This window comes from Lissotriton helveticus, chromosome 8, assembly GCF_964261635.1.
Source record: "Lissotriton helveticus chromosome 8, aLisHel1.1, whole genome shotgun sequence".
Lineage (NCBI taxonomy): Eukaryota > Metazoa > Chordata > Amphibia > Caudata > Salamandridae > Lissotriton > Lissotriton helveticus.
Window position 1 is genome coordinate 533,788,305 of NC_136069.1, and position 26,702 is coordinate 533,815,006.

Consider the following 26,702-nt stretch of genomic DNA (forward strand, 5'->3'; position numbering starts at 1 on the left):
ATCAGACTGGATCCGGAAGATTTTTCTTCGAGCAATACCCCTGCCTGCCGTTAGGTGGAGTCGTCGGCTTGCGTGACGTTGTCGTCCGCGCTGTTGTGATGTCCGCATCACCTATATAGGCACCACCTCGGCGCGCTGACGTTAGTTTCTTTACACAACTTTTCTCACCAGAAGCACGGAGCCCTGTAGGACACTGACAAGTTGTGTGTTTTGAACAACTGGGGCCCTGAAATGGAACACTCTGGACCCTAAAAACCTGGCTGCAGTGCGTGGAGGATGGGTGAGTCAGTAAGGAATCTGCAGCTAGATCATGTCTCTAACAGAGAAGGTGTTACCAAAGGAAAGTAACTTGTCCATCTGATAAGAGACCTCTAGCTCCAGATTCCGTACCTTTGATCAGATATCCAAGCAATACCATCCCCGGCGGAGGGATTGCAGACAATTTCAAGACCAGAAAGTCCTGCAGGACAAAGCGGCCAAAACGGCAGTCTCTGCGACTCGAACTCCACGTTGCAATGCCATGGTAGCAGCCTTTGCTCTGGCGGAATGAGCCCTTAAGCAAGGACTGATGCAGAGGACAAACCATAGCGAGATAGTCCTCTTCTGCACTGCACAACCTTTCTTTTATCCAGCGTACCCCACAAAGAGTAGGCTGTCCACCCAGAACTCTTTAGTGTGGTCAAGGTAGAATGACAACGCTCCTTTTTTTCCAGACGGTAGAAATGCTCCTTTTCTTTAGAGGGGTGTGGAGGTGTGTAGAAAGTGGGCAAGGTGACCGATTGACCCACATGGAAAGGTGTAACCACTTTCTGTAAGAAAGAGGTCCTGGTGCAAAGCACCAACTTTTCAGGGCAATTGTGCAGAGGTTCAAATGGAGCCCACATTAGAAAGGTGAAAACCAAATTAAGGTCCTGCTGAGGCATAATGAAAGGAGAAGGTGAGAACATATATACAAGTCTTTTGAGGAATCTATTTACAATGGGAGATTTGAATAGTGAGGACTGGTCTGGCCGCCTCAGGAAGGCAGACAGGGCCAAAAGGTACCCTTTGAGAGTGCCCAGTGCAGAGTCCTGCTGGGCAAGGGTCAAAATAAAAAGCAAAACGTAATAGGGAAGCAGAAGGAGGACCAACAGACCTTACCATACAATAAGTTACTAATTTGTGCCACCGGCAGGCATACGTTATCTTGTTAGAGGGACGCCTGGCTGCCAAAATAACATTACAGACATCGGAAGGAAGGTAGAATGCTATCAACTGCCGCTGCTTAATCTCCATGTAAGAAGACGTAGAGATGACAGGTTCAGGTTGAGGATCCTCCCCTGCTGCCGCAATAGAAGATCCTCCCGAAGGGGGATCCTCATCGGAAGATCGGTGCTCAGTTGGAAAAGCTCAGAATACCAGACTCTGTGCCCAGTCCAGAGCCACAAAAATGACTTGGGGCCAAGTTGCTCCTAATCTTCTTGCCCAAAGTTGGCAGGGTATGCCCAGACATGGGTCTCTTGCTCACTTTGCCACTGGAAGAATGATGATGGATTAAACCCAGATCAGTTGACTGGGGGTGAGTGTTTGCAAATGTTCAACACTCCGTCCATCATCCCCATTGCTTTTGCTTTGTTCGCCCTAAGTTGGCAGGGTATGCCCAAGCGTGGGTCCCATGCTCACTTTGCCACCGGATTCAAGCTAGCCTGGCTGATGACGGCTGATTAGCCAGAAACCGGTCCCAGGATGCTTGTTTGCAGTCCAGGGAAGACATGGCTTAGCAGTTCGGGCTGGACTGTTCCCATGAGGCACAGGGTCAGACTGATTTTCATATGGCCATCTCTGAACTGGGGTGGCGGAGTGAGCTAAAGAATGATGATGGATTAAACCCAGATCAGTTGACTTGGGGTGAGTGCTTGCAGTGTTGATCACTCCGTCCATCATCCCCTTTGGTTTTGCCTTCCATGGATAACTTCAGGGTCCACGGGAGGGGTCCTTCTTTAAAACTGCAACCGTAACTTCCTCGTTAACTACTATTGGACATGTGACTGTTTCTCCACTCTGCACACAGCCTTCGTGGAGTTCCTGGGTACTTACCTTGGGTGGTTCCTTGTGTCCCCCACTCCTCTGAGTCTCCTTGTCCAAATCACGACTTCTGTCGCAGTTCACATTCCACTTTCTTAATACATAGTTTGTTCTTTCCCTGTAGATCACTATATTTTGTGCTTACTTACCCGTTACAATTGAAGTATTATTGTATATTTGTGTTTTTATCTCCTGGTAGCAGATATACCAATATGTTAGTGAGTGTTGTGTAATAAAAATAACAATTTTGATATATACACACTGTGTGTTTCTTTTAAGAGTAGGCAGTGGTCCTATGTTCATTTCTTTTTTTTACGAAAAATGTGTTGCATTAAAAAAAAAAAAGATTGCTTTATATGAATGCGTTCACAGACATGGCGGTCTGCTGACCTCAGCAGGCCACTATCCCTGTGATGGCTGTCGTTCATAATGGAATGCAAATTTCAACCTTCCTCATTAATATTCATGAGGTAGGTTAATTTACGTCCGTCCCGCTGGGAACTGCTAATTTTTAAAAATAAAAACGTTTCATACATTGAGAAAAGCAAATCCCAAGTAGTGATTTGGGGAAAATCGCTTGTTGGAAAGCTAAATGTTTGGACATCTGGCCCAGAGCCCTGTAACAAATTTGAGGCGCTTAACTGTATGTCTCTGTAGGAGGCTGGCTTAGTATATGGTGCACACTTCAAGTGAAGCACCATGCACTAATCCAGACAACACTTATGTTGATTTTAGTGGCCTTAGACAGTCTTGAAAAGCACTCTAAGAGGTAGTTATGGAAAGCAGCCTTCAGGCTTATCTTGGAGAAGTGTTGAGCAGCTTGCTTACCAGATCTAACCATGTACAAAAAATATTTTTGTCAACATTCACAAAAAGTGAAGGGTCTCTTGGGACCTCACACCGTTTGTGAATGCTTCACCGCACCTCACAGGAGTCGGTTAAAGATGAATATATCGCAACCGGAATTTGGGTCGAAAAACATGAATACATATAATTAAGATTTCATTTTTGGAAGAGACACCCTAAACACAACCCTTTCAAATACCGAATCGCAAACTCAAATTGTGGTTTGTATAATAACAGTTTGGTGTTTGTACATAAAAAAAGCATTTGGCTACAGGTACAAAGAGAAAAAGCATTTCTGCAAATCGGGCCATTTGCGACCTCAAATATGCTTCGTCCATCTGGCCCTTGAAATCATGCTTGGTGCTACGGCTCCAAAAAGAGATGCTCAGTAGGTCCATAAATTACTTACATTTGCGGCACATGTGGTATACTTAAACCCTTTTGTTTTGGAGGGTTACGTCCCTGCATACTGTCAAAGTTGTAAGAGAAAACTGTGGTTAAAGAATATGGAAAATGAAGAAGCAGAGCTTCTGATTTGTGTCGAAGGGTACAAAAAGAAGGATCCCACTTTAGCTCACACTGGTGGCCCTATATGTGGCTCTGTGCAATCCAGAGGTGAGACTTCGACAGATGATGACCTATGGTGCTACCTGCCATCAGACAGAAGGTACTGCAAACATTTCCAAATCCACTCTGGCCCTGGGATAGATTGTGTAAGTGTGATGCCTTTTTAGGACTTAAATCCAAAGAAACATATAGCTTTGATTTAATTATATTTCTATACGGCTGTGGAGGGAAGTTAGACAAGCATTGGCATAACCAATAGGTCTCGCCTTTGGGACCTTATAAGTATTTAATTATGCAGCACAATATCATTGGTGCAACATCAACTGTTGCATGGCTAAACACTTATAAAGTCCCAAAGGTGAGACATATTGGCTATGCCAATGCTTGTTCTGTCTCCTTATCACTATTATCCACATTACACCCCCCCCAGCCCTTTGCTCTTTGAGGAGGCTTATAACATAACATTATAACATAAAATGCTATCACAGTATAACATTACAAGGGGTGAGTTACAGAAATGAAATCTCTGAAGGATACAGTAAACAGGATTTGGGCAAGAGAAGGGACTAACTCAAGCTGGACAACATAAAACAAATACAGCCAGCAAATGGAAAGCAAGGAAATGTGAATTCCAAATCACAGGTGTGAGCTGGAGGAGTGGAAGGATGGAGCCTTAATAAATGCACAGGCAGGTGAGAACTGAAGGGGTGTCAGCTCATTAGAGGCACAGGCGGGTGCGGGCTGAAGAAGGGTCAGCTCAATAAAGGCACAGGCAGGTGTGGGCTGGAGGGGCCTCAGCCCAATAGAGGCACAGGCAAGTGACAGCTGGAGGGATGTGGCTGCTCAATAAAGGCACAGGCGGGTGTGGGATGGAGGGGTGGACTCTCAATAAAGGCACAGGCGGGTGACAGCTGGAGGGGTGTCAGATCAATAGAGGCACAGGCAGGTGTGGCTGGAGGGGTATTAGCTCAATAGAGGCACAGCAGGTGTGGGCTGGAGTGGTGCCAGCTTAATAAAGGCACAGGCGGGTGTTGCCTGGAGGGGTGGAGGCTGAATAAAGGCACAGGCAGGCGTGGCTGGAGGGGTAGAGGCTCAATAAAGGCACAGGCGGATGTGGGCTGGAGTGGTAGAGACCCCAATAAAGGCACAGGTGGGAGATGGCTGCAGGGGTGAAGGCTGAATAGGCGGGTGTGTGCTGGAGGGGTTGAGGCTGAATAAAGGCACAGGCAGGTGTGGCTGGAGTAGTGGAGGCTCAACAAAGGCACAGGCGGGTACGGGCTGGAGGAGTAGAGGCTCAATAAAGGTACAGGCGGATGTGGGCTGGAAGGGGTCTCAGCTCAATAAAGGCACAGACGGGTGTGGCTGGAGGAGTGGAGGCTCAATAAAGGCACAGGCGGTGTGGGCTGGAGGAATGGAGGCTCAATAAAGGCACAGGTGGTGTGGGCTGGAGGCACATTAAAGGCACAGGCGGTGAGGACTGGAGTGGGCTCAGCTCAATAAAGACACAGGTGGGTGTGGGCTGGAGGGATGAACGCTCAATAAAGGCACAGGCGGGTGTGGGCTGGAGGCTCATTAAAGGCACAGGCGGTGGGGCTGGAGAGGTGTCAGCCTAACAAAGGCACAGGCAGCTGACCTGGAGGAGTGAATGGGTGGAAACTTTATAAATGCACATGAACTGTCTGGCCTTGTAAATCTTGCAACAAACCAGATGGAGGTGAAGGGATGTGGCCACTCAAGTGAAGCCCCAGCAAGGCCTGCTTCCCTTAGTATAGACAGCGCTGTAGTGTGGTCAACGGTGCCGGGGGGTGGGGGAGGGCAGCCGGGGGGGTGGCTGAGTCGGCATCAAAAGATGAGACAACCTGAACCCCAGGGCTGCAAAGACCATGAGTAACCCAGGCAGGCTGGCCCCAGGAGGCAGCTTTCAGGGATGGGCGGTCCGAGTCCTAAGAAAACAGCACAGTCTTCTTTACAGGCGCTAGTACAGTTTGTTACGGCTGAGAAACATGTCCCGGGGATTCCCTCAGAACACAGAATACTGTAACGTTTTATGAGTTTCTCTTCAAAACTGCTTTTAGCTGTTTTGGAAAACTGTGCTCGAGGAGGACTCCGCATTGGAAAGTCAATAGTTTGATGTTTTTATGGTGTGTACATCGGGTGTTCACAAGCCATACAAACGTCAAACCTACTCTAAGCGCCGAAAAAAACGTCAAGAAAAAAGAATGCAGCAGAAAAAAAGCTGGTTAACTTTCGGTAGCATTGATTTTCCAGATGCTTTTGATCGCAGTCGCTGCTCAGAGCTACCGACAACTGTCCACTCAGTTCAGGTGTAAAATAGCTCCTTGAGAACATCAACGGAAGCGAAAGACACACACTTAAAACAATGAGACTGAAATACTCCTATTGCCTGGCCCAAAGTGTGTTCATTGGCTGTAGGAGGCCGAGTCAAAGCCCCTTAGAGTCTGTTTGGAACACAAAATACTCGCCATGAATGATGCGCCATGCACTCAGATCTATAAGCATAGGGGTGGGGATCTCCTTAATTTCTCCAACAGGAGGACAGGCACGCTAACTGCGCTTGCTCTGTGGGAAAACCCACATTTTCCAGGGCTGCTTTTAGTTCAAGGTCCAAACAGAGAATATCACAAAACTATACCTGACTGGAAAACTGCACCCTAGCGATGCAGGTCAGTTTAAAGGAGGCCATGGCTGGATTTTGTTATGACGCTGTAGGAGGAATGCCAACCCCTCCTCCTTACCTGAGCATGTAGCGCCTCGAAGACCAGGGATGTAAGAGCTGAGCTGCTGGTAGCGGTACAGGCTGCAGGCAGCGTTGAGGCTTCCATCGGAGCGCACAGTGACTGCAGCAGCAGGACAAGGCCTCCCCGGAGTAGGCAGGCCTGTCAGGCCCGGCCTGTCACAGTGACGGGGCTCACCCCCCACCATGGCAGGGACACGTCTCCATGGAGGGAGGCACGCGCCATCAAACATATGATGGCGGCAGATGAGACAAATTAGTCTCGCCCATGTTTTGAGGTAACATGATCGACGAATACACAGAGACAGATCAATGTCCATCACCCCCTCCCCCTCCCGCCCCCGTTGCAGCTGCACATTCTAGCAGTCGAGGCTCTGCACCACACGCGGAAAGTTTAAAAGCTATACTGACCCTATGCTCAGATGGGCGATCGCTCAAGTGTGCAACAAGCTCTTTAAACAAATTCCAGGTCAGACTCGGGTTTTAACGGTATTCGGTATTTTGAGGAAGCTGGTTGTGTTATTTGCGGTCTACGAAACTGACTTTAGGATGTGTTTACGGTGCATCTAAATGTTAAATGCATCAGTATTAATACTGATGTTCAAGGAAAGTTGGCACTCTGAGTGAAACGGTGTCATGTTACTATGACTATATTTACCTCGGTATGAAAAAAGAGAAGCATAAAATATGTTAAAAAAAAAACTTTGAATTTATAATCATTTATAATCGATAGTAACCACATTTTTGGAAGGTAGCCGGGGCCCTTCCATCCAAAAAACAACCGGTTGCAGGAGATAGTGTCCTGACTGCAAGAGCAGGTAGGAACCAGTAACAGGCAAAACGAAGATTTACGAACCTACAGGGGACTTTGCTAATATTCAAACTAGGTCGAGCAGCTGAGCGTGCGGAGAGCCTTCCCACGCTAATTAATAACAAGAGACTCTGTGCCGATGAGCAGTCCTGCAGTTCCCCCGGGACACAAGCAGGAATCCACTTCTGTCAGGACATCTGATATTAGCAAAAAGACAGAAGTGGATGCCTGCTTGTGCCCGGGGGGAACTGGCAGCAAAAAAAAAAAAAAAAAGCTTGCGCGGCAGCAGGAGAAGACGCGGCAGCAGGAAGGGGGCCTGCACTTGCGGGAGCGATAATTGCTACCATTTGGCATTTGCCTCACGTGCACGCTTTGCCACTGATGGCAATGGAACGCGGGCGCGTTTTTGGCTGAAAAGCCATGGCGATGGGAAAAGGTATTTTAGCCTATGCAGCGCAATCGCGCTGCGTAGGCAAGACCTAAAAAACTGTACAATCAGGTGAATAATAGCAAAATCAAAACTGCTTGCGGAAAGATACAGATTAAAGGACACTGTCTCTTAAAACGGGGAAATGAGTGTATAAGAACATCATGTATATGGAGTGGAAGACATTTTTGGTAAGGTATGGAAAATGAATGGAAACGTGATGACACATGGAAGGAGAAGAGAAGAAACAGTACATGGCTCGAGTACTTGATGGCAGAGGCCAGGATCTGCATACAGGTACAAAGAGAGAAAAGAAAGAGACATGTACCTCAACTTACCTTCAATTCTCCTATCTCAGAAACCTACTTAATACAGATCTTTTATCAAGCAATTTACATGTCTTCTAGTTTGGCACTTACACTCAGTATTTCAGAAAGAGCACGGTAACAATTAGACAATGTGTCTGATCAGCAAAACGGATTTGGCTAAATAATGACACAACACTATATAACATGGTCCTGGTATTACTGCTATTAGTGCCAGCTCCGACCATATTGTAAATAAAATTAAACATTTCCTTAACCTGACATGTACTCGATCGCGAGTGTTCACGCTATAATAGATACATTTTAGCTAATACTTCCTATGCAATGCATACAAATGCATTAGTGTATGCAGCACGTACATATTGTGCGTACCTACTCAAAAGTCATAAGTGCATTGTACAGGGGACAAAGGAAAAGATACAGACAACAAATGACATGAAGTACCCGGGGTCTGGGTGCAGTAGTGGGCTATTACAGCATTGTGAGGTAGCGTTCTTTAAAGAAAAATGTCTTCAGAATGGCTACCTCTTGCGTAATTTCTCTGACTATTACCACTCTCTCGAAGATTAATTAGTATTCCTACAGGAGACAAAAATAGGATATAAAGAAGAACTCTCCCACATCTCCTTCCATACAGGATGGGTACCTGATATTGGCAGCTCTACTGCAATTGCGATCTTAATTTCCAGAAGCCCTGGCCTTCCTATCATTTCCTCTGAACCAGACAACTAAGGAAGGTGACTAATCACACAATTTCCATACCCCTGTACTAAGATCTATGCGGTAAACACATCCGCCCCAATGAACAACGATCCTAAATTTTGGAACGATGTTTCCGCCAAACTTGCTCTTCTCCCCCAAAGTGCATGTATTATTCTCGGGGAGATTTCACCCTTATTTATTTATTTTATTTTATTTTATTTATGCTTTTTTATATAGCGCGGACTTTACCTGAAGGTGTCAGAGCGCTTCACAATAGGAACAGAACTGATACATGAGAACATTACAAGTGAACAAATTACAAAAGTAAACGTTACATTACATGAGGCAAAAGTGACAATCGTGAGCCAACAAAATACAAGAGGTAGCAAACGGTGCATTACAGGAGGAAAAAGTGACTTGTGTGCAGGTTACAAAAGCGTACAAAGTACAACTAGAGGTATAATACTTCAATAAATACAGGACACTCAAACACAAGAACAAACGTTACGTAGGCAATGGTGGCACTTGTGCAAGTATCGAAAGCAAACAAAATGTAAGAGGTAGCAAACAGTGTGTTACAAGAGAAAAGTGACGTGTGCATGTTACAAACGAGTACCAAACACAGGTAGAAGGATAATACTGCAATAAATGGCAGACTCTCAAACCACAAGAACACACTGGGAAGGCACTTCCATTGTCATGGAAAGTAGAATTTTCTATAATGGAAGGTCTTCCTTCAGGTAATAGAGAGGGTGTGAATTAAGTTTGGAAGTGTCTTTGAAGGAGGAGAACTTTGAGGTCAGTTTTGAAGGCCTGGGAGGAGGTGGTGGTCCGGAGCTGAGGCGGAAGTGAGTTCCATATTCTCACCGCGTTGCCTGAAAAGGATTGGGCCATCGAACTTTCCTTCTTGAAAGTGGGAGGTTCAAGCCTTCCGCATTTCGTGATGGTCTAGAGCCTCCAGAGAGTTTCAGTTTAATCGCCAGGTAGCGAGGAGAGGAGGAGTGCAAGGCTTTGTGGGTAATGCAGGCAGTCTTGTAGATAGATCTTGCCTCAATGGGAAGGCAACGGAGGGTGGATAACATGGGTGTGATGTGGTCGCTTCTTTTGGCACCATAAATGAAACGAGCTGCTGAATGGAGAACTGACTTAAGGGGGGACAGGTGGGATTTGGGGAGGCCAGTAAGAAGAGAATTGCAGTAGTCCAGTCTGGAGAGGACTAGCGATTGGACCAGGGTTTTAAGGTCATGCTCTGGGAAGAAGCGACAAATCCCCCAAAGAAGGCGCAGTTGGTATCGAGCAGACTTTGCAATTGAATTAATGTGGGAGAGTGAATTGAGTTTTGTGTCGAGTATGACACCAAGGGATTTTGCGCTGTCGACAATGATGGGTTTATTGTTCAGTAGATTCATCTGGTCCATCCATGATTGAACCGGGGGAGGAGAAAGTGAGGAGGAGAGGAGGAGGAAACCAGTTTTGGAGGGATTCAGAATCAGTTGATGTGTTGACATCCAGTTTTGGATGGAGTCTAAAGTAGAGCTTAGGACGGAGAGATCATGAGTGGAGGCAACCTTGAGGTAGATTTGAGTGTCGTCTGCGTAAAGATGATAGTGGACCCCAGATTTACTTAGGAGATTTCCCAGTGGTTCCAAATAGAGATTGAACAATGTGGGTGCAAGTATAGAGCCTTGAGGTACACCTTGACCCACCGCCAAAGGACATGAAAGACTATCCACTATTTTGATCATTTGGGATCTATCAGAGAGGAAGGTAGCAAACCATTTAAGCACAGTGCCCTCTATGCCCATTTTCTGTTGGAAGAGTGTTGAGGAGGGTGTTGTGATTGACAGTGTCAAAGGCTGCAGAAAGGTCAAGGAGAACTAGAAGACAGGATCCCCCCGAATCGAGTATCCACAGCGCGTCATCAATCACTTGCAGCAGGGCTGTTTCAGTGCTGCAGTTTTGGATGAAGCCGGACTGATAATTGTCAAGAAGATCATTGTCCTTCATATGACGAGAGAGTTGTTTTGCAACACATCTTTCTGTGATCTTCACAAGAAAGGGGAGGTTAGTGATGGGGCGGAAGTTGTTGAGGTCATTCGCATCAGCAGTGGGTTTTTTAAGCAGAGGGGTGACCTGCCCAGTTTTGAAGGGAACAGGAAGGGATCCTTGACGGAGGGAGAGGTTGACCAGAGTGGTCCAATAGGGATGAGAATAGGTATAGAAGTCAATGGCAATGGCACTAGGGATGGGGTCAAGAGAATGATTAGAGGGCTTTGTTTCGAGGATGCACTTGAGGAGGACATCTTCAGAGATAGGGTCGAAGTTCTGCCAAATGGCTAGTGATTTGCGCTCCTCTGGAGGGGTAGGATGAGCGACCTGATCCACAAGTGATTTCACTTTTTCGTCAAAGAATGCAGCGAAATCCGCAGCTTTCTTTGAAGAATCCTCCAACTTGGAGGTTGGGGGACAGCAGTTAGTATTCTTGATGATATCAATTAGTTTTTTGGATCTGTTTTTGGCTGAGTCAAGGAGGGTTCTGAAGTGTGATGCTTTCCCAAGAAAGATGGGCTTGTGGTACTTGGATCTTGCCGAACGAAGCGTGGCCAATTTATCGGTGGAGGGTGCTTGCCTCCATTGTTTCTCCAGGAGTCTTAGGTGCTTCCTTTCTTCATAGAAGGATTTGTTGAACCAAGGTGCTGAGGGAATGGGCATTTTCCTTTTGCTTTGGAGAGGAGCGACGTTATTGATTTTGACTGCAAGGACTGAGAGGCATTGGGAGGTGAGATCGTCAACATCTAGATTCGGGTCTAACCTTGGAAGTGACATCAAAGCTGATTCACGGAGGGAAACGGTGTCAATATTTTTAGTGTCACGGAACCAGGAGGTAGCCCTCTTAGGTTGGCCAAGAGTTATAGTGTGCGCTAGGTGAAGAGAGAATGGCATGAGGAGGTGGTCAGACCAGTCTACGTGAATAGGGGTAGCAATAGCAAGCATGCCTGCTTTAGAAATAACAAGGTCCAGGATTGAGCCCTTAGAGCGTGTTGATTCTGTGCAGTGTTGGATAAGATCGTTTGTAGAGAGGAAGGTGGCCAGCAAGTTTGCGGAAGAGTCTCGCAGAGAGCCCCCGTGGAGATTGAAGTCACCCACGAAGGTCTGATTGTCACTTTGCGAGTATTGGTCGCTGATGAAGTCAGTGAGTTCCTCCATAAACGAAGGGCCGCTGCCAGTTGGGCTGTATATGACATGGAATCTGAGGGGTGAGCGGTGGTGTAGTTGAAGCTCAAGAGATAGACAAGGAACCCACTGTTAGACAAACAATCGGCCTTTAAATATAGAATCTCTAAATCACATAAAGCACTTCATGCACCATGCTCAGCTCACAAATTAACCGATGCCTGGCAACTCCAAAATCACACTGGTAGTGACTGCACCTTTTTCTCACCGCCCCATAACACATTCTCTAGAATTGATTACCTATCATTTGACCCTATTCTCCTTCTCCTCCTCTCTAGCACTGACTCTATTGAGTCCATAACTATTTCGGATCAAGCGTCTGTCACCGTACAAATTCATCCACTCCACCACAAAAAATCTGCAGCATGCATTTAGAAATTCTGGAGAATCCTCTTGCAACTAGAGAAATTCATGATGCGTTATTGCATTCCATTGAATTAAACAGAAACTCTGTCCCCTCCCCAGTCACTCTGTAGGACTACATTCAATGTTATTTTAAGGGGGTTGTCATCAGCCGCATGTCATGCGAAAACAAACTCATTGAGGCATCTATTGATGGACTAACTGCAGATATTAAGGCTACAGAACTATCCTACTGTCAGAAAAATGACCCAGCACCCTGAAGCTATTAAAACACCTCAAGCATGATCTCGACGTCATCCTCAGCAAATGTGTATAACTTTGGGCCCATGCCCAAAAATGCAAAAAGAAATTCTCTCTAAATAAGACTGGTAAAGCACTGGCAGCCCAAAGTTTAAGCTCAATTCTACTATTATCCAAAAAATCAAAAACGAACAAGACGTTCTGCAATCTTTCACTGACCAGATCCTTAATACTTTCCAGTGCTTCTACTCCAATCTGTACACACCCTCAGTCTATTCACCCTTCAAAGCCTGTTTAAATTTTCTGGACTCCATGCCCGTTAAGCACATTTTGCATACCAACCGACTTGCTCTTGCCAGTCCAATCTCCAGAGAGGAGATTTGCACGTGCCATCCATCAAATCTACTCCCATCGGTAAGGCACCAGGGTCAGATAGTCTCCCTATTGAATTTTACAAACCTCTCTCAGTTCAATTATATCCCCACTAAAATCAACCCTCTCCCACTTTGCTACCTCTGGCACAGTTTCAAGAACTGCTTCTGAGGCCACTATTGTGGTTATTCCCAAAGATGGCAAAGACCACTTCGCCCCCAAAAATTAAAGGTTATATCACTTATTAACACGAATGCTAAAATCTATGCAAAAATCCTGGCATTTCGATTACCCCCCGGATCCCCAACCTAGTTCACCGTACTCAAACTGGCTTATTCAAAGGTTGACGCGCTAGTGATAGCATCCGCCTTTTCTCTCACGTAATCGAGAAAGAGTGCGACACACTATTTCCATCAGCAGTGGCTATTGTCCTGGGCGTGGATAAAGGTGTTCGACAAAGTCTCCTGGCTATATCTTGAAGCTGTCCTACTAGGCATGCCTTCAGAGAGGGTTTCATTAAAATGGCAATGGCTCTTTACACCAACCCTTTCTGCGAGGACTAGAATGAACAGATCCCTGTCTCAAACCATTAACCTCCATATTGATACATGTCAAGGATACCGCCTATCCCCATTATTGTTTTTACTAGCCCTCTTACTGATGCTAAATGAATCACCCAATATTCCAGGCATCCCTTTTTAATAATATCATACAAAACAACTGCTTGTGCAGACGACATTCTAAGTTTCACTCAGTCCCCAGAGTCCACTATTACGGCAAACCCTATCTTGCTTTGACACCTCTTCTAAGGTATCATATTATTCCCTCAATAGGGTTAAAACTGAAATTTTGCCGCTAATTATTCACTGTCATTCTGCAATGGGTGGCACATCTAACTTCCAATGGAAGCCTGCCCTCAAATACCTTGGTTTACGAGACCTCAGGGAATCGGTCTCTATCAATGAAGATAAAACTCTAAACAAAATTAAAGATTTACTAGCGACATGGTTCCCGAAAAACATATTGTGGTGGGGCACATTTGAAACTATCAAGATGATGGTGTCACCAATGGTTAATTTCTTATCGAGCATGTTACTCACCTGTCTTTCCCCAGAGTTCTTCACTCTTCCTTTGGGATAATGAAAAACCACATATTAGCCTCAAGAAACTGAGAATATCAAAGCATGCCGGAGGCTGCATGTTCCCAGACTGGGCTTCTTCCAAACAGCCTACTTGACCTCCCTGGGTGCTCAGTGGTTTGAACAGAGAACAAAGAACGTACCCCGCCAATTATTGATGTGGTCCCGAGTCCGGGATCCCAATATATGAGGGGTGATAAGCCTAGGAGTTGGCACTGCACATTACAAGGTTAACACCATTCAAATACTTGCAAGAGAAGGTTTTTAGCAAATATATAGGTATTTTTATTTTAGTGTAGAAAGCTTTTATATACATCTATAACACATGATTATCTTACAAATATTGCACAATATACATAGTCAATTTAGAGAAAGGTAAAAATGACAAAATTGCATTCTTATTAGGAACCTACCCAGTAACACTTCATACTTCAATCATACTTTCATTCTTTCAGTTTTTCAAAACCTAATCCTACCTAAAGTTCAGACATTCCGCTCACATTCTTCAATTCATACAAATCGTTCTGTTGTATGCCACACAGAGATGGTAGATATGTGGTATAGAGCAGAGTATTGTTCCAGAAAATTAATCTTGTTAGTTGATACTACATAGTATGCCGTATTTCTGGAGCCACAGGCCGACGCGCGTTTCGGTGACAGGCCGGGTGGGCCACACCTTCGTCAGGGCTGGGAGTTGTTGACTGGGAGGAGACAGGATAATAATCTGAAGTAGTCTACAGAGAATTCCTTAGAGCAAAGGGCGCATAAAATAGATTTTTCCAGCAAATCAGGAATCTGAATTTTTAAAAAAAATGTGTTTGTCAATGGGAGAATTCCACTACGTAGGGGTTTACAGATGAACGGTGAGCTGGGGACTGCTATACTTTGAAGATTTCTTGGAAATATCACGCAGGCATCCCATGAACGATGACTTAGGGACAGCAAGTCTGGGAAATCTGAATCCACCAACGCTGCTGGCATATACCCGCTTGGCTGAGTGGACACACAGTCCGTAGATAGAATTCCGTCGGTTGGCCGGACCGACCCTTCCTTACGGGGGACGAGGTTCGCAAGCGTACTTAGTTTGTAGATCTTTAGACGGAGCTGCTTGGCGTTCCTAACAAGGCGTCCATAGATGGAGTTCTATCACAGGCGCTTTTAGTTTGTAGGTCTTTAAAAGGAACTGCTTGGCATCCCTGACAAGTCGTCCATAGATGGGGTTCCGTCGATTGGCCAGATCGACCTATCCTCACGGGGGGCAGGACTCGCCCCTTGCTCAGTGGTTTGAACCTAATCCTCTACTTAAATCCATCTGGCTCGACCTTGAGTCCGCTATATGTCACCCCTTTCCACTCTCATCCACACTGACAATGTCACAGTACCCCTATTCCCAATCACGTACAATATTTAGTGACACTGTAGCCGCCATACTCTCCATAGATATAGTATTGAAAACCAGCATCCGTAACTCAACAATGTCGTCCTTATGGTATAATAGGAAACTATTCACTCCTAACTCATGAGATCGGGCATGTGTGGGCTGCCAAAGGGATAGCAAAGATTTCTGACCTACACGAAGACTCTGGTCCACTACCATTCTCGTCCTTACAACAGAAACATAACCTGTCTAACCTAGACTTTTATGATTTTCTCAAAATTAAGGCAAAGACCTCTAAATTTGGTCCTTTCCTCAGCTCCCGACTCGTACAGAAATTCCAACTGCTTCTCTTACAAGGTCACACTGACTCAAAATTCTATGAAGTGCTCATTGCCTTAAAATGTCCATGTCATCCACCTCTAGAACAGAAATGGTCCTATTATTTCTCCTCCAATAACCTTTTCCTCCTAGACGTGGACACATGGTCCAAGGTAGGCTTACAACTACACCAAAAAAAAATGATTCCGTCGCTCACCCAGACCAAACTTTTTGCAGCACACCGCATGCATTGTACCCCGGCAAAACTGTTCCGGTTAAATTTGAAGGACACTAATACATGCTGGGTGTGCGACTCATCACCGGGCAACGAGGAGTTCTTTTCCTGCACTCATCTACAACCCTACTGGCGAGCGGTGTCTTCACAGCTTCAGAAAGGTTTTGGAATGCCTTTCCCATTATCCCTCCCAATCATCCTCCAAGGACCCCTGATGGCAGACCCTACAATTGACCTTTCTGCCATGGACCTTTCACTCCTTGATCTTTTGCTCACCATCGCTATTAAGGTTATACTACTGGACTGGAAATCCACCAATAATGTATCCTATCATGCCTGGTGGGCCTGGGTAACCTATCTACAAAGCACGCACATAATCAATCTCATACAAGAGGTTGCCCAGTACCCACCCTGGGTATTTGGAATGGGCTTGACCTTATTATTCACGACACACACTCTGAAAAGGAAATTCATCAACCATCTACTGACCATTAATCTTATTCTTACTACCATACTTAAACCCCTGATTCCTCCTGAACACAGTATCAAGTGACTCCCCCTCTCTTCCCTGCACTCCTATCCCCCCCTGTCTTCTTTGTTATCACATCAGGAAACTCGTGAAAGATATACACCTGGCAGTTCCATTTGTTCCACTTCATCCAGTTCTATTTTCTGCCCATGGCTTGGCACCAAATGCTTCTGTTACATCCTAAGTACTGGATTTATGGCTGTTATTGCATGTACTTAACGTCAACAACTGTATGCATCACATTGATGTACCTATCATGAGGTGTTGGATGTCGAATCTTTTCTTCTACCTCATCCTTTCCTCTGTATTGCTTTTCATTGTTAAAAAAAGTTTCTTAAACAACAAAAAATAATGTCTTTGGATTTTTCCTGAATTAATGTAGGTTTGGGGAGGTCTACACAGATTAAAGGATGTTGTTCCTGTTCCTTCTCTATGGAGGCCTATTGTCTTGTATTTCCTTTTTTACACGTTTTTGTCTCTTGTCTCCGATTAAGTCCTGTCTGGAGTGTACTAAGACGTCACCTCAGACATGTAATGGGATGACATCTTCCTGCCCCACAAGTGCAGATACGTTTCATATAATTAATCGAAGGGAAACGAAAACGCACGAGCCTTTGTGGTGCTAATACTCTAATGCACTTTGCTTTGGAAGGTTCTGCTTAGCTCCTCATTAACAACCAGGGTAACAATGTAAATCATTTCTTAAGAATACATTAGGCACCAAAAGCGTGTAAAGCTAAACACGACCTTCTAAGTGGTGCTACATCAAAGAGGCTAAGGAATAAAATAAATTAACACCAATCTACATCCGTTCCTTCACTCGCAGCGGCATGAAAAGCACACTACAGTAACGTTGGACTTGTCACACTAACTTGTAAAGGAATAATAGATTAAAAAGATTAGCGCCACTTCAACTGCTCGAACGCTTTAGTCGCCTGGGCACAAGTGGAGCAGAGCTGACGTCATTACAAGGTGAATGGATGAGATTAAGCCTCTGAAATATTTCATTGAAGACTGCTTGATTTCACATCCAACTCCCATGTTCCTATTCAAAGACGGCGACAGACTTTACACGCAGCCCTGCTACGAAACGGACTGTTACTTAGCGATTAAACTCTAGGCAGGGGGGTGAGATTAGTGGAGGACATTTTTTTCATGCCCTGCACGAACCAATTAGCGAAGGCAATAGGGCTCCCCTTTGGGACCCATTGACTTTGTCAATATATTTTAGACATGGTGTACAGCATCCCTGATGCTGTGCAACATGTCTAATTGAAGAAAAATAGCATATTGCATCATTTTGTAAGAGAGCGTACCACGCATGCGTACACCTACAAAGCGACAGGTCACCTTCTAGTAGGTGAGGCCTAAAAAGCGCTAAGTGCCATTAACAAAAGCCGACTGGTATATTGTGTAGGCATGATTCATGTCGAATTGAATAGGGGAGAGGGAATGCATTCCTGGGTGGTGGTGGGGGGGGGGGGGGGGGAGGGCTAGTGGGATATCAGAAAACAAAGCAGTGTGCTTTACAAGCAGCATGTCTGAGTTGGTGCTAGCCCTGGTGCAAGCAAGATCAATGTCTGACCTTTGCCACACTACATGTTCTCAAGCCATAGCAACCTTAAAACACATTTGAAGTCCGAGATGTGGCGATTGTGGAAAGAGGTATTTAATCTATCACAATCCTTCTTCCTGGTCTAGCCCTCCCAGGTCATTAAGCATCTCATTTTATTGATGGATACCTTTGCCAACAAAACCAGGCTTGCAGAATGCCAGTGAAGCCTCACTAAGGGTGGTCACATGTTTGCACTAACTATTTCAAGTCTCTCACCTATATTTCCTACAAAATCTGCCTTCAAGAGGGGCTTCAATAAAGGGTTAGGGTACCAAATCGCACTTTCCATCCATAGGGCATCCCGAAGAAGCTTACAATGACCACTCGCCATGGTGGCCCTATTGTGGTCACTGTTGCAAGAGCTTTCCAGACAATGACGCCCCTTACACTTCACTCCACCAAGCAGACCAGACTCAGACATCACCTCCATTCAACCAGAGGTCCAGCTATGTTCAAGGAGGTCACTTAGGGAAATCCAAGGCCTGCTAAACGTTGAGGTTTAACAAACCTGGAATAGTTCAAGCTCATTAAGGGGGGGCCAGTGGTAGTCACTAGCCTGAATATTTGCTGGGTATTTGAAGCTCAGCAGTGTTGGCCTACCCATGCTTTCTACCACTGAGTTTGTGTTTCATTATAGCCCATCACTACTTTATGAAAGAGACAGCAGAAAAAGTCAGAGTGCTTACCTTTATCACCCCATCCTCTCCCCAACAACAACTATAGGGCCCGATTAAGAGTCTGGCGGTCCACCAGACTCGCAAGGTGTGGCGGTGGGGGATAAAGAGCCTTGGTGGAGTTAAAAAAAAAAAAAAATCTGGGATATGATCTCCTGCAGCTGGCTGTCAGACAACCCGTGACTGTGTGTTGTTGTAGTCAGAAATGTACAGTCCTGGTACCCAGATTCTCATATAGTTGTTAGCTCCTCAAGATAAAGTTATAGGATGCAATCGATTTTGTTTTTATAATTATTTTTGAAATGCTCCAAGTTAGTTTTGATATTTGATATCAATACTGGTGTAAAGATACAAATACTCTTTACAATTCATTTTTCCGGAAATGTATGCTTTATCTTGATTAACAATGTTAAAACACAAGGATTGTTTAGTTAGGACAAACCCCTGTCATCCTTAATTACATCGTTCAATACACAACAAACTATTGAACATTATGCTGCATTGCTCTACTTACAACGGGGAAGTTTACGGTGTCATTTTTGCAAGAATGACAGATGGCCAAGAGGGCCAATTTGCTATGAGAATGAGATGAGACTGGGCCAGGGGCAATTGTTTGACAGTTCGTCTGAACTGTCATTTTACATGAAAAGCTCCTATATTAATTGACTTGAATGTTCACTTTGCAGCTGACTTACACTGACTCTTCCTGACCAAGCCAATTTGTGATAAAACGAATAGCCCCCCTTAAACAATGTTAAGTAGTGAAGGTCACCGCAGGAACCTTTTGTCAAATCAAGACAGTGGCTAGCCTCAAGTCTAAAACTAATTTTAATTTAGAATATGATCTTTACTAGTCACTGGGTAAAACAAGCTGGAGCACGCAAACGGGAGCAGTTCAATAGAATGGGCACCAGAATAAATCAACATAAGGGATTTTGCCCATTAAACTCGAAAAAGCACCTGAGTAAGCAGCAATCTCTCTGCTGTAACCGAATATAAAAGGTGAAGACTGGTAGTTGGAACCAGAGTATCTTGTGTATATTAACAGACTACAAACATGTTCATAGTTCTGTACAGTATTTACCTGTACAAGACATGATCAACATACGTTTTCCACAACAAAGCTCGATTTTCTTTTGATAAAAAAAACCCTGAGAGTAATTCCACAGCTCTCTGTCCAAAGAACTGTAATCTATAGAGACTCCAATGGAGGAGTGTGGCTCAATGGTTAGAGCGGCAGACCCTGATGCAGAGTTCTGGCCAGGGATCAGGGTTTGATTCCCGCCTCGGCGGGGTCTCGGGCTCAATTTCCTCGGACCTGTTAATTCTCGCCTCGGTGCCTATTCTAATCACGGGCCCCACGCTGCAACTCTGGGCAATAGCTTGCTTAGCCTCCACACCGGCCCCAACAGCGCTAAGGATGTCTGGCTTCACCCTGGGGGTGCCCAGGAGTGACACTTCACAGGGAAAGCCAGGAGGGGTTCCACAGCGGTATGAGTATCAGCGCCAGGAAGCCGAATAGGCGACACCGCAAGGTGACCGTCTGGTGACAGTGCGCTCTATAAGTACCATGACATTTACATTACATTTAAAGTCATCGAGAAGACAGTCAACAGACAGCTTGCCGCCTTCCTCGAGACGAACGGATCCCTCGACCACTCGCAGTCCGGCTTCCGAGCCAACCACAGCACCGAGACCGCCCTCATCGCAGCCACTGACGACATCTGAGCCCTGCTCGACAATGGGGAAACAGCGGCCCTCATCCTCCTGGACCTCTCCGCAGCGTTCAATACTGTCTGCCACCGCACCCTAGTGCAACGCCTCAGCAACGTCGGAATCCAAGACAAGGCACTAGCGTGGATCATCTCGTACCTCGCCGGAAGAACCCAGAGAGTCCGCCACCCCCCATTCAGATCCTAGGCCACCGAAATCATCTGCGGCGTACCACAAGGATCATCACTCAGCCCCACCCTCTTCAACGTCTACATGAGCCCCCTCGCAGCCATAGCACGCCAACACAACCTCAACATTATCTCCTACGCCGACGACACCCAGCTGATCCTCTCCCGCACCAACGACCCAGCCACCGCCAGAACTAACCTACACAAAGGGATGAAAGACGTAGCCGAGTGGATGATGAACAGCCGCCTGAAGCTGAACTCGGACAAGACAGAAGTCCTCATCCTCGGACCATTCCCCCTCCGCCTGGGACGACTCCTGGTGGCCCCCTGCCCTGGGCAACACACCCAAGCCAACGGACCACGCACGCAACCTGGGCTTCATCCTGGACTCCTCCCTCTCGATGACCAGACAAGTCAACACCGTCTCGTCATCATGTTTCAACATCCTACGCATGCTCCGAAAGATCTTCCGATGTATCCCCACCGAAACCAGGAAGATGGTCACCCAGGTACTCGTCACCAGCCGACTGGACTACGGAAACACCCTCTACACCGGAACCACAGCCAAACTTCAGAAGAGACTCCAACGCATCCTGAACGCCTCCGCACGACTCATCCTGGACATCCCCCGACACAGCCACATCTCCAGACACCTGAGAGACCTGCACTGGCTCCCCGTCAGCAAGAGAATCACGTTCCGACTCCTCACCCACGCGCACAAGGCCCTCCACGACCTGGGCCCCAGATACCTCAACAACCGCCTGGCCTTCTACACTCCCACCCGCCAGCTACGATCTACCAACCACGCCCTCGCCGCCGTTCCACGCACCCGAAAAGCCACCATGGGAGCAAGATCCTTCTCCTACCTGGCAGCCAAGACTTGGAACTCCCTCCCAATCCACCTCCGTCTGACCCAGGACCACCGCTCCTTCAGGAAGCAACTCAAGACCTGGCTTTTCGAACAGTAGTGGATAAACAACCCCCCCCCACCCCACCCACCCACCCAAGCGCCTTGAGACCCTCCGGGTGAGTAGCGCGCTATACAAATTGATTGATTGATTGCTTGATTGATTGATTAACACATGTAATGCAACTGTTGTCTTCCTATCCCTACAATTGTAAAGCGCTCGGATATACTTTGGGATCATGTTGGCGCTATATAAAACAATAAACATAGGTGTGCATGGGATAGTTCCAGCAATAGTAACTAAGAAATGGGATGTATAATGGTACAACGCGGTATAAAACAGCGCAGACCATCACAACGCAGGTTTTACAACGCAAGTCGTTACAACGATTGGAGGGCGCTGGACTTAGGAGTAGTGTAATTTACTATTCCAACTCCAGTCTACAAACAGTAGGGAAGGTGTTGGATAGTAAATTACACTATTCCTTGTCCTAGAGCGCCCTCCAGCGCAAGTCGTGGTAACGACTTGCGTTGTGAAACCCGCGTTGTAATGGCACTGCGGTGTCATTACTGCGTCGTAAAGGATGTTTCCCAAGAAATGTAATGAGCAAGGGGGGGGGCTGGTGTGCCCTTTGTACAAAATCGTAGACAACACCAAGGTACTTAAAATGGACTTACCTCTTTAAAATAAAAAATAAAATAACAGTAATGTATGGATACAACAAGTGCTCAGGTTAAACAGGTTTCTTTTCTGCACCACAAACATTGCTTTGATACCCAATTTCTAACTGACCTTCCTCCATGTACAAAGAAGGCCAAGCCTTGTATCTGGAGGCGCGGCCAAGAAGGCACTTTGCAAAGATGTCACATTTAGGTCCTACAACACCTCCCATTCCCTCAATCACTTGAACAGGAACTCTCCGTTGTCAGTAGCTTGCCACCCCCCGTCAATGCGATCCTCGGTATTAAATCGGCGATCTCACCACACCATTCCCGAGGCGTCACGCGCGAGAGAGCATAAAGTCGATGACTAGATGTTCTACAATCATAAACTCCCACCAGAAATCAGGTAGAGGAACGCTAGCTATTGATTATCTCAGAGCGCGGCTTAAATTAAGTCGAAGAAGAGCATATGCCTCCTAACAGGCAATTCCACTAAAAGTCAGAATGATAAAGATGAAAACTGTGTATTCAACGTGACAGATGTGTGGCACAGGAACGTCTCTTTTTATGGATCGGAGTCGAGGGGCTGCGAGATTAATGTTCACGACAGGCACGCTTACTCACCGTTAACAGGCTATTTATCAATATAATTCTGATTATGGGTATATGCTGAAATCCCCTCCAGAATGTCAAACAGCACATTAGGATGCCATGCAGACAGATGCCCTTGTTTCATTACCCTTTTACAGCGATCTGTTTTTGTTTGCAAATTGAGACCAACATTTGGGAAGGATAGGGATAAAACTAAACATTTTTTTTTTTCGGTTGTTAAAAAAATATTTTTTTTTCTGCGAGGTGGGTGCACGCTTTTTCTCGAGGGACTAGCAAGGTTATAGACGAATACTCGTAGACGTCTCCCTGAAATATAATCACAAAAAAAGCAGGCTTTCAACATTTGGTGTCATCACAGGCGCGTTAATGACCCAGCCTTTTTAAAACAGATTGGGAGCAGCTGTCAGTTAATTTTACAGGCTGTTGGAGAACAGATTAAAACTATACCAAAAAAATCAACTGCCGCTCTATTTTGTCAACAGAAATTAATATAAATTACGGCTGTCATTCATCGGCAAAGGAGGATGAGAAGGGCATGTTTCCTGGGTAAATAAATGTGACTTTGCACGCCCTCGCTCAAGTTATCATGTGGCAACAGTAAACACAAGTGTGCGAAACTGAGTCATGAAAGAGACCAATGAGCATGCGTCATCAGGGCTGACGAGGAGAGAAGTCCAAGTGGAAGCTCATTAGAGCAAAGAAAACAGAGCTCTCTGCTCTACTAAAGCATGATTATGCTGTCCACGGTGGCCCATGCTCACACAGTAAACACAAAAGAGGGCCTACCTCAATCCAAGGGCTGTGAACAAATTCTCACCGAGCCCTTTCCCCGGGCCTAAATGTTGTGAACAGTACAAAGAAGAGATCTAATTCTACTTTGATGCCAAAATCTGGAACTCTCGGATAGCTGACCGCCACCTCCGCTTCAGAAGGGCCCTCAGGACCTGGCTACTTCCCCGACTGGTCCTCTTCTCTCCCTCAACCCAGTTGCCATATGTTTGATCAAGAGCTCCCAGAGCAAACTCTGACATGAGCATGCTGCAAAGATATCAGGTGTATTTAAGAGTGAACTGAACTTGACACAGAGATAGGAACTTAAACTAGAAAATGTAATAATGCCTTCCTAGTGTGTACAATTTCATGGTAACATATTTCCTTTGTTCCATCATCAAGATTGGGCATATAAATTCAGTAAAACAAATTGAAGTGCGGTGTAAAGTCAAAGCAGGTATGAAGAAGTAGGGGATATGAATGAGTAAGATCAGGTGTGAATGCGAATACAGCCTTGATGAGAGCGTATGTATGCATGAGTGACCCACGTTGTCGAGGAACAGGCTGTGTTTTATTGATCATTGAATGTTATGAGCTTCTGTGATTTATTGTTTAAATTACGTATGTTTTCGACATATACAGAGATACGTTAGTTATTAATAATTGAAGGGATGGACTGCTAGTAATAGTTATTTTTCTATGCAAGCAGGAGACGGAAAGGTAAAGCAATAATGTTTTGCACCCTTTCATGTAAGGTGGCATAATGCAATATGACAATTATTTCCATGACTGTGATGAGCCATTGTGTAATCTGGTTTTCGCCCGGTCACTGAAAAATATTCAAATTGTACAACGATGCTACAGATGTTGACAACTGGTGACCGGAGTAACAGTTCACATCTGGCAAAGAGAGAGCAGCACAGTCTTCTGTTTAATAGCAACACCTGGACAAACGTTTTACAATGTACCATACACAGGACACACAATAGGGCACAATGCTCCCAAATACATGTAGCTGCACTTCTTTCAGAGATAACTCACTTTCTTTTCATAGAGGAGTTTTACTTTAGTTTATAAATCATCAGCAGCAACTTATTTCATCACCCATGGATGCAAACTCTAGTTTCCCTTTTAATGACCCACTTGTAAAACGGAGCAGTGGTGCTTTTGAAAATACTTTCATCCAGGGCAGACTTTCTCCGGTCTTTTGCCTGGGCCTTGTCTTCTAGTATATTCAAAGAAAGGTGAACCTGTTGCTTTCTGAAAGTGATGGAGCTCATACTATAAGAGAATGGAAGTTCAATTTGACAGGAGAGCATCTCCCATCAGGCACCTAATCGGGGGCATACCATAGGCCCTTGCAGGTCCTGCAGTACAGAGAGGGGTGTCATTTGAGATGGCATCAGTGATGTCATCAATGATGTTATAGAACATGTTATGAGCGAATGTAATATGTGAGGTCATAAGCAGTGCATGGCTGGGTCGCAAGTTATGGTTAGTATAGCTGCTGAATGACGAGGGCTCGGCTGCTTTCTCAACAAGCTTTGCAAAAAACATGTCAAATAAGCACTGATAATGCCGAAAGGCTAGCAGAAATTGTCAGACCTACAGAGTTTGCCAATGTTTGTTGACACAATTGTGCTTCTACTAACATGCCTTGGTATGCGCAGAGTTTAAAGAAAATCGGCCTAGAGGCACAATATGCGCCAAAATGGCTCTTTCAAGAGACAACGCTGAAAATCACTTGTAAGGCCACTGTCCTTGAGCACAGCATTGCGACTGTTAAGGTTAATAAAATTACATTGTTTTAGGATTCTACACGCAAGGCTTTGGTCTTTTCAACTCAAAAAGCAAACATTTTTCTCCCAGCAGGTAGCATTCTCTGCAAGTTTTCGTTTTCAGCGACTTGGCTAATGTGTCATTCTGTGAGGGAACTAGATGTTCCTGAATCAAAGGTATGAATGAAATGTGAAGTATTCTACTTTGAGACCGTTATTTACTTGTGCCTGTCCTATGTTGTGGGCTATTTTAAAGCAAAGTGAAATGTGTGGGCTTCAGCCTGTTCCCTTGGATGCGAATCACGTCAAAGAACAATCATGCAATTAAATCTGACACTCTCAACAACTGAAAGAGGAGTCCTATTTCTTTTAACAATCATCTAGGCTAAATTTGAGATAAAAAGGACTACTTACTCAGCAGGCCTACATGTACTTACTCTTACATTTTGGTATCTTTGAAATAGGATAAAGTATCCGGATCAACAATTGCAAATGCCTGTGCTTTAGAACAAAACAGGGAGGCAACAGAATAGCAGTGCTTGTTGTAAGATTGTAGAAACCAACTTCTCTTTCATAAACCAATTCTACGTGGGTTTACAAAAGCCATGAATCCTTGTAATAACTACAAAAACAATTCTGTGCATTCTATCCCCACTTACATTAGACTCATAGTAAACGTAATTATTTTTATAGATTGCCTTCTACCATAATTCAGCATTTTCACTGCACAATAGATAGCAGTTATCCAATTAAATGGTACTTGCAGTATGGTTCTAGGAAGTATGTTGGGCTGGGGTGACCCAGATGTCATTGGTTTTGTGACCTGAAGGCTCACGAAGATCAGCAGACTTACAGTGCAGGACGGAGGATAGGGCCAAGGAAGACCTGCCTATTTCCTACAGTTCAAGGGGAGCGGACACATAAGCGAAAAGATATTCACCCTGGAAATCCACCTCCAGGGACTTATGGAACTCACTAGACACCACCCTGCCAACTTTTGACCCACCATAAGCTACGAACAATCCAAGTTTGACAACGAGCCAACAGAAATGTATAAGATCTTGTTACTATCAGACCAAATCGATTTTCTTCTTTTCTCTCTTTACTTGTTCACACTATCCTCTTTCCTTCTCCCTATATTAATCATACGAACAAGGGGCCCGTCATATACTAAACATGCATGTCCTACCTAGGATGCCAGCCGGCGGGTTTCCCCACAATGTAACCACCCTGTTCACTGTATGTATATGCACAAATACCATAAATAAAAATAAAAAAATAAAAAAGAAGTGGCAAGTGCCGAGGAACACCCTACTTCTCCAATAAAGTAAGCATTATCAGAACCCATGGGAGTTACACAAAGCAAATAAGAGGCCTACACCATAAGAGAATCAATACAACAAACCCTGACCCATGATGGAAGGAAGAAAGGCTCTCAAAGCCAAGCAAGTCACTCTCAACTCCAACAGGTTGAT

General features: G+C 45.2%; 1 protein-coding gene across 1 annotated transcript in view; it reads right to left on the bottom strand.

The window, feature by feature from the left end:
* The window catches only part of DIAPH3 (diaphanous related formin 3), a 2,176,287-nt gene that overhangs the window by 1,177,148 nt on the left and 972,437 nt on the right, over nucleotides 1-26,702 (bottom strand). The window lies entirely within an intron of this gene.